Source organism: Drosophila melanogaster, chromosome X (assembly GCF_000001215.4).
Source record: "Drosophila melanogaster chromosome X".
Classification (NCBI taxonomy): domain Eukaryota; kingdom Metazoa; phylum Arthropoda; class Insecta; order Diptera; family Drosophilidae; genus Drosophila; species Drosophila melanogaster.
In genome coordinates, this window is record NC_004354.4 from 7,176,874 (window position 1) to 7,194,470 (window position 17,597).

At 44.7% G+C, this 17,597-nt stretch overlaps 1 protein-coding gene and 1 long non-coding RNA gene across 5 annotated transcripts in view; one reads left to right on the forward strand and one right to left on the reverse strand.

Annotated features, from left to right (window-relative positions):
- The window catches only part of Cph (Chronophage), a 104,210-nt gene that overhangs the window by 39,151 nt on the left and 47,462 nt on the right, over positions 1-17,597 (forward strand). For both annotated transcript variants that reach the window (NM_001103429.5, NM_132157.2), the window contains exon 2: positions 16,114-16,276. The gene's annotated coding sequence lies outside the window, so the exon portion shown is untranslated. The remainder of the gene's footprint in view (positions 1-16,113; positions 16,277-17,597) is intronic.
- lncRNA:CR44357 (long non-coding RNA:CR44357) overlaps positions 1-17,597 on the reverse strand; it is a 239,347-nt gene that overhangs the window by 10,423 nt on the left and 211,327 nt on the right. The window lies entirely within an intron of this gene.

Below are 17,597 nucleotides of genomic sequence, written 5' to 3' on the forward strand. Positions count from 1 at the left end.
CATAGGCACATAGCTGCCATAGCACCATTGTTGGCTGCCCAGCAGCGTTACCCGAGTTACCTGACTTGCCTCAGTTTCTTTTGGCCATGTGGCTATGCGGCTGTGCGGCTGTGCGGCTGGTACGGCTATGTGGCTCTGTTTGCTGGCCAAGACTGGGAGTGGGCATTCGGCACTAGGCACTAGGCACTAGGCACTCCGGCACTCGGCACTTGGCTTTTTGGCGCTGGAGGAGCTGCAAATAGTAGGAGCTGCAGAAAAGTGGGAGCACAAGTTGGACGGCCCGCGTGGTTCGCCTTCATTGTGTTTCATTGCCCCGCAATTCGTGCGCGACATTCTGCGGCAAGCCTAGCAGCCCACGGCCAGCGGATGCACTGGCAGAAACTACAGAGGTATACCTTATGAATTCAAAAAGAATTCAATCGTTTTAGGAAATTTTATTATGAAATCACTTTGTGCGCCATTGGTAGTTCCAGTAATGTTCTGGGTCACCTTTTGGGCGATATATATCCTAGCAATTTCCTAATAACAAGACTTTCTCTCAGTGCAACCTGCTCCCAGCAGCGTGCAGCAGCGGCAGCAGTTGCCGTTGCCCAGCGGGCGAAATGGGCGGCCTGAAAAGGGGGAAGCTTGGCTCGGACTGGCCTGGACTACAAGTAAGTAAGTTCCCACGTCTCCGCTCCATGGCAAGTGGAGCTTCTCCTCCGCCGCCTTCGCCACCGTCACTTCGCCACTCCCCCATTCCGTCTCCCCTTCTCCATCCCGTCAGCTTGGACCATCTCACTCGCTCCTGCCTTCGCTGGGCGACAATGTCCCCAGAAGCGTTTCGAGCGAAAAATTTAAATTTCGCACCGAGCGGCTCTTTGTTTTGGTTTGGTTTCTGCTTTTGATTTTGGCTTTGTTTTTTGTGGCTCTTGGCCATGACTTGGTTGGTGGGTCAGGTTTTTTTTTTGTTCGTTCTTTTTTATTTCGAATGGATCTCTGGTCAGCCGATCTGGCCGCTAATAATTGCCATTGATTTGGTTTCGGATGTGGATGTGGATCATGGGAGCAATGGGCAATGAGCAATGGCAATCCAGAAGCCGGGGCAATTTGTGAAATTACATAAATCAGCTTTTATTTATTTAGAGACGGAATGGGGATGGGTGTCGTGTTTTTTGGCTTCCTGCCATTGCCATTTCTATTACCATTCCCCATTCCCCATTCTCAGCTTCCACTTTCAAGTTTGCAATACCGAATACCCGATTCCCATTGCCGTTCCCGCCATTGATTACTTATTTTCCCAAATAAATATGCATAGTAAATTGGCCTCCTCGTCGTTTTGTGCACAAAACTCATTTGAGGCTCTCCACTGTTTTGTTGTGTCTATTTTCCAATAGTTTTCCTTTTGTTGGCATCGGTTATCGAGCGGCCATCTCGGAGACAAGATAGAAAAAAAAAAAAAAAAAAACGGTGGCTAAAAGTCCCCTTCGGAGTTTCAGTTTCTTCAGTCTGGATTCATGATGATGCTGCTGCCCGGCTGAGTTATCGTTAATCGATCGCCGGCCTACACTAAAACCAAATCGCATATAAATAATTGAAAAGCAATGGGCGTGAGTTCAGAGACCCAGAACATTGCAGATTTTCCGTATTCGAGTCAATGATAAGATAGGGTAATTAAGTATAGTTCAAGTGCTCACGGGATACGTGTTTTAGACAGGCTAACTAGATATTTACTAGAGTTCCTAGAAACATGCCAATTTATCTTAAATTGATAATACAAATCTAGTAAGTACCTTCCAATCTTGAAGTACCTAATCACACTCTGGTCACTTGCAACGATTTATGGTCGCTGTTCGTTTATTCTCCCACATTTGTCGATTTAAATCGCCTACATTTAGCGATTAATCAATCGAATCCAAATGCTTTCAATTACCTATCCCAACGATGACCAGTCAAATGCGGAGTTTACCTGGGAAAATGAATTTTCAGGTGAATGCAGGTGGAGAAAACGGCGACGAGGATTTATGAACTCGTAGTCGGAAGTGATTAGAGTTCGTTCCCCGCTCCACCGAAAAGAAGAAATATGTATAGATAGAGTGTGTGTCCGAGAGTTCGATTTGCGGTTTGTCCGTCCTGTTTGTTTCGTGTTCGATTGACACGTTCCAAGACCGATTTACCTCCTCTTTCCCCGGATTTTCCTCGATTTCCCCCGATTTCCCCCGATTTCCACCGACTTTTCCCCCATTTGCCAACTAAAAGCTAACACACCACGCAGAATGGAACTGCGAATGCGAATGTTGGCAATGCGCAGACGCCGAATTCATTCATTCATTGAAGTGGATCTCTGATCCTCGTGGATATGCAGTGGTGCAGGCTGCTGGCCAGTGGTGGTGCAACGGAGTGGGGGGCAGGGCGATCCGCTGGAGTCGTGTCTGCGCTGAAATTGAATGAGTTGTGCGCGTGAGCCACGATCGGTCCACGAATGCAGATGGGTCAAGAGTGGGGCGGTGGGAGGTGGCACACTTCAAAAAAAAACAAAACAAATACACATGAGTTTTGCTTTAAAAGTACATTGAAATAGCTTAAACATTTTTTACTAGTATATTAGTTAATCATGTTAGTTAACCTTTGGTCTGTAGCCATATCTATTCCTACATTTGAGGCCCCATTTTCTCTCAGTGCTCTTGTACAACTGTTACCTGCATATAAATTGCGTGGCGGGGTCGCCAAAAAGCGAGCACAGTAGTTATTCAAGTTCATCGATTGGCGCCAACTACAGACACAGCCTGCGGCGACTATGGACATTATAGCGGATGCTCACTGTCTGCTGACAGAGCGTGTGGCGCATCGTTGTTGCAAGCCGCTCGCCTTTTGGTAATGAAGAATTATTGTGGCTCATTGTAAATGTCTCTAATTATGGTTCATTAATCAATAAAATTGTTTGAACCGCTCGCTAGGATCTGAATCTGGTTTTTGGGCATGTCCATGGATAGTTTGAATGTATGAATCTGGAATTGCCTCGAGGTTCGCTGTATGAAATGTTCGCCGGGCGAAAATTATGTTTTGGCGCTGAGCACTCGGCGTGAGTGAGCTTTATGTTTGTATAGCCATGGCCAAGCCAACAAATACATAGTATATACATATATTCCAGCATGTATCGACACATGTCTGCATGTTGGGCCAAATCGTGATGCTTTTCGTAGTGGACACACGTTGGTTAGAGTTAGACCCCATATTCCCCATTCCGCTCACTGCCCGCCCCACCACCATATGTATGTGCCATATGGCAGACTAAACTAAGCCTGAAATTGCTCGCTTCAGTTCCGCTGAACTTTCTTATCGCCCTGCATTTAATGGCCTAATATGAGTTCTACACACATTGACAATTGTGGGGCCGCCGTGGCCAGCGCCAGTTGATAATGGCCAGGCCCTAACCCTAGGTTCTCGGTACCCAGTCCATGGTTTACCATATGAATGTATATCAGCCCCGGTCCAAAGTCGCACTCCTTCGCGCTCCACTGATTGACAGAAAAAATAAGACCCGGAGATCGGGGAACCCAGAAACTCGAAGAGCTCGCTTTTGTCGCAGTCCAACTGTCATTTCTAAAGTCTATTCTATGCACTGAGAGAAATATGTGTTGGCATATTTGAAATAATATCGTAACTATTTGATATTAATATTTGACAAGGAATTGCACGTAAAGCATGAAGACGATTGCAATATGAGAAAAAAAAATATTAATTTTAAATAACTATTTGTAGATGTTCAGTGTGTAGTGATGGTTTCAGTTCCATACCGCCAGAGATCACGGCGCGTTGGCGACATTCGCCATTCCGGCGAGTCCAAAAAAAGTGTACGTCATGCACATTTAGACATTTCCTAGGCAAAGGGCCACCACCTTGCCCAGCCCAGACCAGCTCCATCTAAACTGGGCTCTTATTCTGGATTCTCCTGGATGGCAGAAGGCATGCGGCACAAGGTAGATGACACCATCTGGATCTGGGGTTGCAACGCTCTTGGCGCTTTACCGGCGTGAAATTGGTTTAACCCACTGGTCACAATTGCACGCACAGCCACAAAACAGATAGCCGAGAATACTTTGGAGCACATTAACATTAACTGAGCCGCGAAAGCGACAAGGGGCAGTCAGCCCAAACCGACCAGGCCAAGACCGAAGCTCACCTCCTCCCCCCCCCCCTCGACACTGTGCCTTCTCCTCAATTTAGTGTTATCTCTGTCTCGGTATCTAAACATGTGTGTGTTTGCTCTCGGCCCGGCCAAAACAACTTGGCGGCAACTGTCCAGGTACCACTGTATGTACATACGTAGATACGTACATACATATATGTACACTTAGATGACAAAACTCAAGTGCGAGTGCCTAGTCGCATTTAAGTGGAGTCGCGGAAGTCATTGCACTTGCAATTAGCCCTACCTTGCCCACACCACCCCCACATCTAAAAGTTTGTTCAAGACCCCATCCGAATGCCCCATACCCCAATAAAAATTAGATGGTGCAGTCATCATACTCGTATGACTGTGAAACCTCGTACAACAATCGCTCTCTGAAATCTGGAGAGTCCGATGAGTGGGCCAAATAATACTTGACTGACTTTGAAGATTTTACGAAAGGGGTGGATCTTCTGATTTTCCCTAATTACATCCAAAACGCTACACATATGCTGGTTGTCTGTATAATTTGAAAACAATTATATTCGGTGTTCTAACTGACACAGAAGGTAACACGATTAAAAGGGGTTTTCAATAAAATGAAATATAACAAATCTGCAACCTACATGTGTGATGCACAAATGTAAAAGTCTATTGTCATTTCACTAAACCATGGCCATAATGGCAGTGAAATCAGCATAATTAAGCCAACACTTGGCAAGTGTGTGGTTGGGGTATATGGCTAAAGATCACCTAGATATTAGGCTGACATTTTGTTTGGGCTTTCCCCGCGTAAGCTTCTCGCTTTTCGCTCGATAGCCCTCGTATATTTCTCCGTATTCCCCATTAATATGGGTAGAAACTCGAGACCACTTTATCGGGCCATGGGCATCTGGGCATTTCCAGTCAGCGCTTAGATGCGCTTAGCCTGGGCTAGGAGTGATTTTTAATAATCGTCGTAGTGTTTTGGCATAGTCGTCGTCGCATCATCATCATCATCATCATCAAGGCTTTGGAACCGATTAAACGAGGCAGCGTCACCTGCAACTCACGCAGCACAAAAAGCCCAGAGCCACAATATAAATACATATTTCTAAACAGTTAGTTACATTAAGAGCCGCAATGAAAACAGTAACTCACTTGTAAAAAAATAATTTGACTCGCACTTGGACTTTAATTTGCCGCAGAAGCCAAAGTCACACATGAAGAAAATCATTGTAAGAAAGTTGCAACTTTTTTTAAATTGTAAAACGAAGGCATTTTGGTTGAAAATATTGTTGTGTATAGAAAACGATTCAAATTGTTTTCACTGCACTAGCGCTACTCTTGTTTTCTTGTTGTTGTGAGGAGTGTGGGTACAGGGCATAACGCTCTGCTTTCCAGAGGCATGGGTAAGGGGGTGGAGAAGATGGCTTCCAGTCCGATGGCGGTGGAGGTGGTGGTGATGGTAGTGGCGACTTGGGGCTTGGAGAGGCGACAGTCAGCGAAGCGATGGAGCAACAACAAAGCTCGCTAGGCAGCCACTCACACGAGAAGCGTCTTCGCTTTTGTCTCTCCGCTCAGTTCCGATCTTTTGATGATAATCAGCGGCTGTCCTCAGGTCCCCCAACTGCCAGCCACCATGGAGTAACCAACAGTAACCATCAGCAGCCACCAGTTGAGCGCCCCTGCACCACCAGCACCACCAGCACCGCCACCACTACTAGCACCGCCGACACCACTGAACAAACATTTGCTTTTGGCTTTTCGGTGGGCAGCGAGCGTGGAAACAGTTTTGGGAAATCACATGCGACATTTGCTCAGGAAGAGGAGCAGGCAGCAGGCAGCAGGCAGCAGCCGGCAATCTTCCGCAGATACAGATACAGATGCTCCGCTGGGCGAGCACGATTCCCCGGGGGCCCCAAAAGAGAAGCTCCCTTCTTCCTCCGCCGGGCATAACATCAACCACCCGCCCTGTGGGCCCCGTTACATGGCAGCCATTCGGCGACAGCTCCACTGATCTAGCTACTGAACGGCTGGATCGTTGGATTGTTGAATTGTTGGATTACTGGCGACAATTTGCTTAAAAAATAAATCACGAAGAACGCCAGAACAGACCACGACGATCTGGGCAATAAAATGCCCAGTCATATTAATAATGGCCAGGCCAATTGTCGCCGATCCTGGCCAGATTGGGTTCAGTTTTCGGCTTAAACCAAAGTTAGAATTGGAAATATATATCTCTCTTTGAACAATGACTGCCGGGTAGTCAAGCAAGAATGCTTTTTCAATTAAAAGTAAATGCAAATTATAAATAAGCTTGTTTTATATTTATATTCGCTGCCAATCTATAAATCTAATTTTGTTTCCCATAAAGCTTTTGTGATAATTAATTAATTGTTAACCCGTGGTCTCGTTAGCCATCCATTGTCCGCCGCCCACTGATTTTAACTCTGGGAAATGTGGAGTGAAGGAAAACCTATGCCAATGCGGAGGTGTTAACCCCTTCTGCCCCCCCCCCCCGCCGCTCCTGAAAACAGTAGCACCTGGAAGAAAAGTAAAAAAAAACAAGAAGGGGGGAGGGGGGTGGTGGTGGGGTTTTTCTGGGAGACGTGGCACATAACGTCTGCGGAATTGTCAAATGATTTACATCCGACATATGTATGCTAAACTCACGAATCTATCTGCGGCACGATTAGGACACAAGCTTACTGGCTCGGGCTCTCCGATTTTAGATGGTGGTGCAGCATGCTCGTGTCGCACCACCGACTTTTCGATAGTTTCTTCTGTTGGCCATATAGTATGTATAGTATGTAGCTCTAGAAACGGCCACAAGAAAGAAATAAAACGAAAAAATTGTAATCGTGGTTATGACTAATTTCGATGCACCACTCGTGGAGTCAGTCAGTCTGGCAGTCGACGATATGGATGCTTCACTGTACCGCCGCCACGGCTATCCTCACCTTCATCCCCTGCCTGCCTCCCTCTAAGTAATTGGGACCTTTCTCACTTTCACGCGCACAAATTATACGGTCGCGCAATTTTTGGTGTCTGCCCGAAATAATGTACGAACTTTCTTATTTCAATTGCTTAACGTCTCAGCCCCAAATAACAAAAAAAAAAAAAATAAAAGAAATAAGAAATAAGAAATAATTCCCTGGCCCCCGATTAGGCCCTAGCTCATCCAAAATACCCCATCCCCAACCCCATCTCATCGCTTCGTGTTTGGCTAGTCATGACTTCCGCTCTGCACTTTGGCACACATCCAGACAGCCGGCGATGATGCCCCATTATGTGGCATGTAGAGCGATGCAGTCACATGCACAGCAAAACAATTATAAATCAGCAGTCAGGGATTTCTTTTTGAAAATCCTAATAAAATCTAACCAAAAATATAGCTTGGGTGGTTTTTGAAAAATAGGTGTATTAAACATAAACGCTTGCTTGATTACAAAATATTGCATGTTAATATTCGCCTAAACTTCTGAAATTCTAGCAATGTAATAAACAGATTATTTAGCATATTTATTTGACAAATGTATAACATTTCTCTCGGTGTAACGATTGTTGCTGCCACAGTGGCAGTTGCAATGTTCTGCTGCCCACACACAACAATCACAGCTAGACAAACGCGATGCCATCGAATCCCGCCTCGATTGAAGTCCGTTCGAGTGATTAAAAATTCCCCCCACAGCCGCCCAAAAATGAGTGAGGAAAACCACCCACTCCCTCACACTACCTCACATTGATATCACCCACAGCTTACAAACGTATCTCATCTGCGAAGGAGAGTCCGGCATTAATATTTCATACGGGGCCAGGTCGTCTTGGCCACCAGGTCATCGTTATCTGGCCCCCAGCTCGCTGCTTTCTTTTCACCTTCTTTTCAAACTGGCCAAATTAAAAGTTTTGTTTGCGTTCGCATAACTTTTCAAAGACTCTTTGAATGTGGGCTAAAATGCGGTGCTGGGTTGGGTGGGTTGTGTTCTGGTCATGTGTGTGTGTGTGTGTGGTGCGTGTCCTCCCTTTAAATTTCCTTTCGGTTCAGGGCGAAACTTTTCAATTCTTTTCCTGTGTGTGTGCTCTGTTTTTTTTATTTTTGGTATTTTGCTTCGTATTTATTTATTCCTGTTGTGCTTTTTGCCTTGACAAAGGAAAAGAATGCAGGAAGGCTTATCAGTTGGACAGGCTGTATTTTAATTGTGGGCACTCGAGTGGAAACCACATGAAAACCCGGCGTCAGGTACAGCGACCCGCACAAATGGCCAGCCAGAAAAATCCTCCCTCTAAGCCCCCAAATGTTGTATTTTTCAATGGCCAACAGAGAGAGGAAATTTGGGAACTCGAAAACTAATAGTTTATGCTGACCAGTTAAGCATTTTAGATTTTTTTTTTTTTGCTTGTGCCATGTGTTTCGCAAAAAAATATGTGCAGCTCATGTTTGTTGCCACAATGCAATAGTTGTCTATAAAATTAGCAAGTTGCATAAAATTGCTCGCAGTGCATAGCTATTGTCGGTTATCTGTGGCATTTGGTGTTTAATCGTCATCGTGCGACTCCCAATTCACAAAACCCAAAATTGAGTTTGCACAACAAGTGGACATCGAGTCCATTAGCTAATGGAGTACAACTTGAGAAATGTGAGTCCGCACAGAAGCTGTGCCAGATGGCCAATCTCTTACAGTGAAATCTCGGCGACAATCTGTGTGTGTGTGTGTGGCTCTTCCTTTAAGGTTTTTGGTCTTTTTGTTTTTTAGTTTCGAGTTTTTCATTTTTGAGTTTCTTTAGCTGTGACTGCTCCCATCCGCCTGTGGCCTGCATTTTGTGGGTGCGGTTCACATTGGCTTTGGAGATTTGGAGAACTCAGTGCCACCCACTCGCATTTGCATGTGCGGCACAATTGCCAAGCCCAGACCGGTGGTCAGCTAGCCTTTATTGATGACTTTTAGCAGCCAAAGCAGCGTCGTTTAAATAATGAGCCCATGGGTCGAGGCCACCAACCGGCAACATCATCATCTCTCTATTTCTAGCCACATGCCCACACCTCCGCATCTATCTGTCAGGGCAAGTCATCAATGGTTCGTTTTGGATCGGATTGGGTCGCCTTGGCCGGGGTTGACTTGGCTGGCTTTGCTGGCTTGGCTTGGCTTGGCTTGCCCTGCATCGATCCATCTCCATGGGTCCTCCTCCTCCGAGATCAGCTGTCACATTGGGCAATTGCTGTTGTCCGTTTCGTTGCCCAATCTGTGCCTCTGCCATGACTAATCTAGAATTCTCAACTAGTTACAATGCAAAGTGCCGCGTCATCCGAAGTTCGGCAGTTCGTAGGTTCAATCGCAATGTCCAGCTGATTTTGGCCCGGATTCACTATCGATTTTGCGCTGGCCGTTGGCATTTCGTTTGTCAACGCCGCTCAAGCGCGAAATTGCCACAAAAATATATAAAAGTAAGGCAGCTGAAATCGCAGAGGTGCTCAATATCATAAGTTTGAGGTCCGACTTTTGTGGGAAATTGGGTGAGTACGCGAAAAAAAAAACCTATTTAGAATTGCAAGCTGGAAAAATTTCGATAACAGAGACATAGATAAAAATAAACCGCTTTAAGCAAATTTTTCAAGGCAGTGAATAAAAAAAAAATAAGATCATTTATAACAAATGTACATATTTCTCCAAGTGAAGCTCCACTTGGATCGCCGGCGATGAGTCCACGCATATTGGTGCCATATGATTAGTGGAGCGTCGCCGATGCATGACAATCCATCAGATGGCGATGGCGATGGCTATGTGTACCCACACCGGCTACGATTCCTCGATTCCAACTAAATCTTGGCCCAGGCCTGCCACCAAGCGAAATAACATCATCATCGTCGTCGTCGTCGTCATCGTTTTTTCTTGGGCTTGTGCCATTGATGACCAGGAAAGCTGGGCGTGGCCGGCATGCCCCGTCAATTGCCCAACTTGGGCAGGGTTTTTTCTTCTTCTTTTCCTTTTTGCTGAGGTGCAGAGGGGCAGGCGCACCCAAAAAAAGAAAGAGAGAAAAAACCAAAAAAAAAAAAAAAACAGAAAAAAAAAATAATAATAAACCAAAACCAAAAAGTGCGATCGCTTACAAGTACAAAATTGTCCCAGCCTACGCTTTTGGGCACCCCATAGCCCCATCTCTCTTTTGCTATATCTTTATCTTCCTATGGATATCTCGCTCTAGTGCGTGCAGATGCAGCAGCTGCGATATCTGGCCAAATGGGAGCAAGACATAAGACCCGGTATCCCGATTCCGATCCCGAGACCGAATCGAGTAGGCCCACAAACTCATTTCATATTCATCGATGTGGGGCACGGCCAAGAGATCTGTGTAGGATCAAATCCAGCAGGAAGTGGGCCCAAAAGCTGGGTGAACCAACCACCACCAACCCTGGATATATATTTAATCATCTCCGGCTAAATAGTTGGACTTGGCCCAGTAGTTGTGCGGCGGTGTCATGCGCCACCTTAACAGCATTTGCCAGCCAGTCAGCCAGCCATTTGTCATTGGAGTCGGGCTAGGCCGCAAGTAGAAAAAATAGTAATAAAATATCAGGCCCAAAGATTAAACACCGAAAAAAAAAAAACGTATATAATTTTGACCGTTTTGTGCTATAAAAACTTCAAAAATAGCTCAAATCTAGAATTTTGTACCTCATTGAGCTTGTAATTGCATTCCTAATCAATTTGCATTCGAGTTTGGCCATTTTAATTTTTTGTCATTTTTTGCAAATTTTTATGATGTTATGAAAAATACGAAAAATTGACAAAAATTTTATTTGTTCAGAAATCGATAGGGTTTTTTTTGTTGAGGTTTTTAGCATCATAAAACCGTATGTCTTTTAGTGATGCGGCCAATTTTGACAAAGATATAGCTAAAATACCAACTCAAGTATACGTCAAAATTGTATATGTTGTAAATGCTAATTTTTGAGTTAAAAAAGCCGAGTATTTTGTCCATATCTTCGAAAATAGTGAACCAAACTTGAAATGTCCTACATCATTTAATTTGTGGCTTAATTTCGATTCAATTTGCATTTAAAGTATTCCAATCGGACAACTTAAATTTTTTGACATTTTTTTTTGGCCAATTTTAATGCAAAAAAAAAGAGAGAATTTGTGAAAAAAATTAATTTTTCAAAATCGCCTGAAAAGTGATAGGGATTGTTAATTGAGGTTGTAAGATGTCCAAAAAAGTCAGACATTTGGTTCTGCACCCTTTTTCAGCTGAGTTACGGCCGATATCCTTCGAAAAATAATATGTTTTATTGTTTAATTGACTAATTTATGCCGTTGCGCTTTTTTTCTCTGTGTATAGACCAGGGACCGATTCATTCATTATGTGGAAGATCTGGTCGGGGCAAGTCATTCGAATTCATAGCGCAGACTGCGTGGGTTGTCGTCGCTTAAAAGCTAAAGAGCAAGGCGAAACAAAAGATTTTTGAGTTAATAAGCTTCAGGTGAACCTATGCATACCCTAACCTGCTCTCTTGGGGTGATCGCAGCTCATTTGTCATATCTGTCCATCATTTAGGAGGCGGCTACACACCCACAACTAAGATCGCAGTGACCCGACGACAGATCCAGCGATATCAAATATATACTATACATACGCTCTATGCGCCGTCGATAAATTCGCATTGTGTGCACTCAGATTGCCATCGGGAGATATACCAGCGATATTGCAATTAAGATAAGCTAGCTTTTGGCTAGAGAAACCCAAAAAGCTAAAACAAACCAATGCAGACCAGGCCAAAAGAGCCGCTCCCCCTTCGTTCGTGACTGTGTCTGCGTTTGTCTACGGTCTACAAGCCTGCCGTCGGCCGTCTGCAGTCCTCAGTCCCCCAGTCTACAGTCTGGTGTCCCCCAGCTCTATCCTCTCGTTCCCAACTCACGCAACAAAAAGCCAGGGAATGAGCCAGCTTCCGGAATTGACCAGCCTGACTTAAACACACTCATGAGATTTATGTCTGATTAGGTCTTAAAGTGACATTAAACAAAGCTCAAGTATAAAGATACACTATTTTGTATTTTCAGAATGATACATCTTTTTAAGATTAGTATTATGAATAAGCCCAGGCAATTACCTAACGTCATTCTAAACATTCACTAAGTTCCAGATTATGAAGAAGTTCCTATTCTCTGACTTCCACAACAACCCGTAGCATCCATCTCTGGGCCTATAAATAATAAATGTGAAAATGTATATAAATATCTCTTGCGTATAACGGCGAGTTTTTCAAGTTCACCCCCTGCTATGAATATGTTCTGATGTTCCCGATGCGTCTATCTGTCCGATTTCTCCCCGCCTGGATTCTTGAGTTCTAGAGGGGCTGGTCAAATGTGGAGCGCTGAGTTGCTAGAGTCTCTGAAACTGAAACTAAAACTGAACCGAACCGAACCGAGCCGAAACCAAAAACCAAAAACCATTTCGTTTTCCATTGCCATTCCAATGTCGGTGTCAAGCCAACTGACAGTGTTCCATCCAGCGTATCCAGTGTATTGTATATGTATAAGTAGCAGCATCCCAACCCCAAGTCCCCCGTACATCCCCCCACCATCCCCGAGATTTGTGATCTACACGGCGGCGTGGCTTAAAATAACAATACGCTGGGTCTTCAGATCGGAGATCGGAGACCCGGGTCCGTTGTTTGGCCTGAGTTGAGTTCGGCTGCTCACATGTGTCTGCCATATGTTTGTCCGTGGGACAAACGGCCAGACTGGCCGTGGGGCTGTACTATATGTTATATGGTTATATGGCTATATGGCTATATGATTATATGCTGTATGCTGTATGTGAGCATCTTCACGAATCTCCACCGATCTCCCAAATATCTCCCCCACTCTGCTGCCCAAAATGGCTGCCTTTGTCAATGTTCCATTTGTGGACACACTTGAGATTCCATTAATTCCCAAATATTTTCATTTTGTCGGAAATTTCAAGAAGTCAGGCAAATCAAACTACATCACATATCAAGTGCTGGTTGTTGTCACTGGGTTTTATTTATGGCCAAGCGCTACTGTTTCGAATCCCTACCCCAAACAAAAAAAAAAAAAAAAAAAATGTCACTTGGACAGTGATCGCATCATCGCAGCGGGAAAAACGAAACGGAGACTTTGGACACTTGAATGCGAAAGAGTAAACCGCTGATTCACATACACTTGTGGTCAAAATAGTAGTATTTATAGGGAATTGTAACGTATTTGTTCCTAAATTGCATATCTTTCTTTTCATGCAAAAATTTTATATTTTATATGCTTATTGCATAAATATATTTTCCTAAATCTTTGGTACACCTTTTGAAGTGGGTGATTGGTTGCGACTTCGCCGACGTTTTGGTTAACCGCATTGAAAATCGAAACTTAATGTAGACCGAGCAACCGTTTTCCAAAAGGATCAGATTGAATAGGGTATCGGGTCTCGAGTGGAATCTCCGATTACTGACAGGACTCTAGGACATCGCGGCCAGTCAGGAGATTTTTTCAAGTAGGTTCAAGTGCTCGCTGCACTTGTCCTGGAATTTCAATTAACCATTTAACCAAAAGAAGTGCCGACGCTTCGAAGGGGGTAAAAAGTCAAGAAAGGTTCCCAGGCCAGAAAAATCCAGATGCGAACTCTTTGTAAAACTAATCTTCTAAACTAAGGTATAAATCAACCCAATATAAAACATTTAAAGTACTTGGAGATGTAGAGCACTTGTCTGCTGCTTGTAAAGATCAATTGTGCGGGAAATAATAAATAATAAATCTAAATGTGACATAATTTTGGGAACTAATGTTTTAAGCGGATAGCTGTCTTCGTCGTAGTCTAGAAAGCAGCACATCCTATGAGACTCCTCTGTTTCAATCAAAAGACAACCTCATTTCCACTGGTGTTCCTTCACCTAGTTGGCCCTACTCCTGCTCCCACATTTCCATTGGGCCGAAAACAAGGTCCGCCGGGGCAACCACCGCAGGCAAAGGAGGACAGTCGGTGGTTTTGCGGCCCAAAAGGACGAAAGAACATGGGGACGTGAGGACGAGGGTGGGCCTGTTGTTAGCCTTCATGGCCATCGAATGTATAATCGATCACTTGGGTGGCCAGGACACAGGCCGAGCCGAGTTTGTTGGGTCATCTAAACAAAGCCGACTGAGACCTTTGGGGCAGAGGAACTCTGAGACGCGGACGGAAGACTCGAAATGTGGCACTCGCTCTCTTTCTCTGGCCGATGTTGTTAAATTTGTTAAATCGATAAACTTTGTTTGGTGCGCGGAAACAACAAGAAGTAGTCACCCAGCCAGGCGGTCGAAAGTGCGGCCAAGCGGGCGATTGTGATTGCGACCCCGTCCCAAAACCACAATCCATCCAAAGGAGACCGACTCCTTAAATATCCAAGCACTGGAAGAAAATCCCCTAGTACTTAAAAAATCAAAGTATATAAATTGATTTATATCCAATGTTAAGTTAACGGCGAAAACTAATTGGGAAAGCTATATATTCTTTAGTAATACTTAATACTTCCTGATACAGTTTTTGACTGTGCATATGGTAGACCATTGAAACTCTCACCCGAAAATGCCATCAGTTCCTTGGATACGCGGCCTTCCTTGGGTTATTTGACTTTTTTTTCTTGCCTGGATTGCGTCAATCAACAATTTGTCAACTTGGCGAGCGGACCGCGGCTTCTTCTTCTTCTTCTTCTGCTTCTTGGTGTGACATTAACTCACTGCAGACCACGTCCCCGAAGGGTCCGCCCACTCCGCCATTCACCACCCACCGCTCACCTTTCAGCAGGTCGTTTAATCGATCAACGGATGGCCGTTGGCATTGAGAATCGAATGGGAAATCGGTGCCACCGAATCGGGTGGCTCAGTGGGTGTGGGTGTGGGTCTTGCGCCTTGAGTGGTGGGTGGGGGGTTCCAGCGGTTGACACAGCGGTAGCCAACTGGTGTGCCTGACCCCCGAATCGATCTAACAAAGCTGTTCACGCGACAATTAATAGTCGAAAAAGAATTTGGGAAAGAGATATCTTGGAATAATAATAGAGAGAGTGGCACCCCAAACAAAAAAAAAAAAAACAAAAAAAAAAAGAGGAAAGACTGATACTAAAAGAGGGAGCATAGGGATATAGGCGCTATTGCGGCAGATAGCGGGGAATCCAGAACCGGTAGCTGTGATAATGGTGGTCAGCCGTTGGCCAAAACAATTTATGGCCATCAAACGATCGCTGGATGCACTGGAAAAACTCAAGAGCTGCACAAACTACCAACTATCAATCATGCATATTATCCATGAACTTAAGTAGTTTGGTAGTCTTAGCACATAAAACATTCATGCTATAAACTGATTTTCCTTCAGTGTAGCTAGCCACTTGGCTAGATGGCCACTTAGCCGAGCGGCAATCACGCAGCTAATGGAGCTGGCCAAGAACTAAGAAGTGGCCATTGGCCGTTGGCCAAGTGTGCGCTGGCCACGTTGATGATGGATCGCCGATTGAGCGGAGCTCTGTGGGCCAATTTGTCGACACTTCTGGTGCTTTGGTGCCCTGATGTTTTGATGTTCCGATGCTGTGATGCTGTGATGCTGGGATTCGGTGATGCTTGTCGGGTCCTCGGATGTTCTGGTCTTCTTTTTGGTGGTGGGGATGGCAGCCGCAGGACCTCCAGCTGACATAATGATGCAGCAGTTGTTGCTGGCGGGCTTCTGCTGCAACTTCCAGTTGCAACTGCACTTTCGGAGTGCACTCTAAATCTCAAGCCTCGCTTCCTCTGCGTTTACGCTGTTTTTTTTTTTTTTTTTTTGCATGCCTTACTTTCCCTCCTCGCATATGTCACATGCAATTTAAGAGAGAAAAAAAAAACCCCCCCTGTCTACCAAAATCGCCACCCCCTTGTAATTGTCGGCAATTCTGCAATTTTCGTTATTGTTAATGGCGGTTTTTGTGTTTTTTTCTTCTCAGTTTTCGTTTTTGTTTTCATTTTCAGATTTTGGTTTTGCTTGTTTTTTGCCAAGAAATAACAAAAATGGAAGCGAAAATCTCACATCTCGCCGACAATGGATCGGTTCGGTTTGGATCGGATCGGATCGGTTAGAGCAGGCGTCCATCGATAGCTGACGGAGCCGGGCCTCCATCTGCATATATTAAAGGTAAGAATATGCACTGACAGAATCTTTTATTGAACATATTTATCTATTTATACACCATCGTTATTATAAAAGCTATTAAGCCTGGGGTACAAGAAGTTATTTAGATCTCTAAACTGAGTAACATACTTTCGCAAGTAAAACAGCAATCATTTTTCTCAGTGCATGCATATGTTATGCACATATGTGTAACCCCGATGATTGCGTACGATGCAATTGCGAAGGTTCCTCTCAAGCCGCGAATCGCAAGTCTGACAAATTCGCACTCGCCTTTCGGATTCGCGGGTAATTGCGCTACTCTCCAACCCCCTCTCCGCACTTCTCCAACAACTCGATCCCTTTGATCTCGCCGAATCGGAATTGGAATCGGAATCTCATCCGCATAACTGCCTTTCAAGGGGCAGAGGTAGCCACCCCCACAGGGTTTTGCCTTTGGCGGCTATAGATGGAGAATGAGGTCAGTCGAGATATCGAGTGAAAAATTAAACTACAATCTGGGAAAATAGTGTAAACAAAAAGCTTTATTTAAATGTTAAAAAACTGAGCAGACTAGTAAGATAAATATGGAATGTCTTTAAAATACGATTTCGTTCCGTATTGAAAACCAATCTGGCCAAACATAAACAGCTCCAAATTGTAATTTTAACAAACAAACATCCCATTTCATTCCGCCGACCGACTATTCCATGTGAGCGGTTAACGTTCGACTGATAAGAGTTATGGCGATGCCCGGCGACCCCTATTCCGCCTACCCCCTCCCCTTGGCCCACCCACTAGCCCTCACCTTGGAACTTCGTGGCACACATTGTTAGCCCCCCTTCCCACATTTCTTACCCACCTTGGGGTGGCTCTCTTTTACCCAGCGAAATCTCTCTGTTTGAGTTGCTGCTCTCTCCCTTACCCTCTATCACTCTCTCGCTTGCTCTCAGCTACCTGTGTGTGTGCAACCGGAGAGAGCGCGGCAGGTGGGTGGTGGGGGAATGGGGCAAGGATGGGTTTCGACCAGGGGGGTGGCGGGGGAGTGTCAAACAAATGTGCGAGAGCCAATCGATGACGAACGCGCGTGTGCGACGCCACATATGTGTGCGAAAATGCGTGCGAGTGTGTATGTTTGAATGCATGTTGATGTGTGCTTATGTGTATGTGAGGCCAAAGCGGCAATATGTATGCTACATACATATATGGCAGATAGAAAAACTAGGAGATCTTTGGAGACCTAATGAGGGATCAACTCTATGGGATTTAACAGAAAAGTTATCTTTAAATATCAAGAGTGTCAACTTTTAACTTGAAACAAATGATCTTTCAACAGGTAAATTAGCTT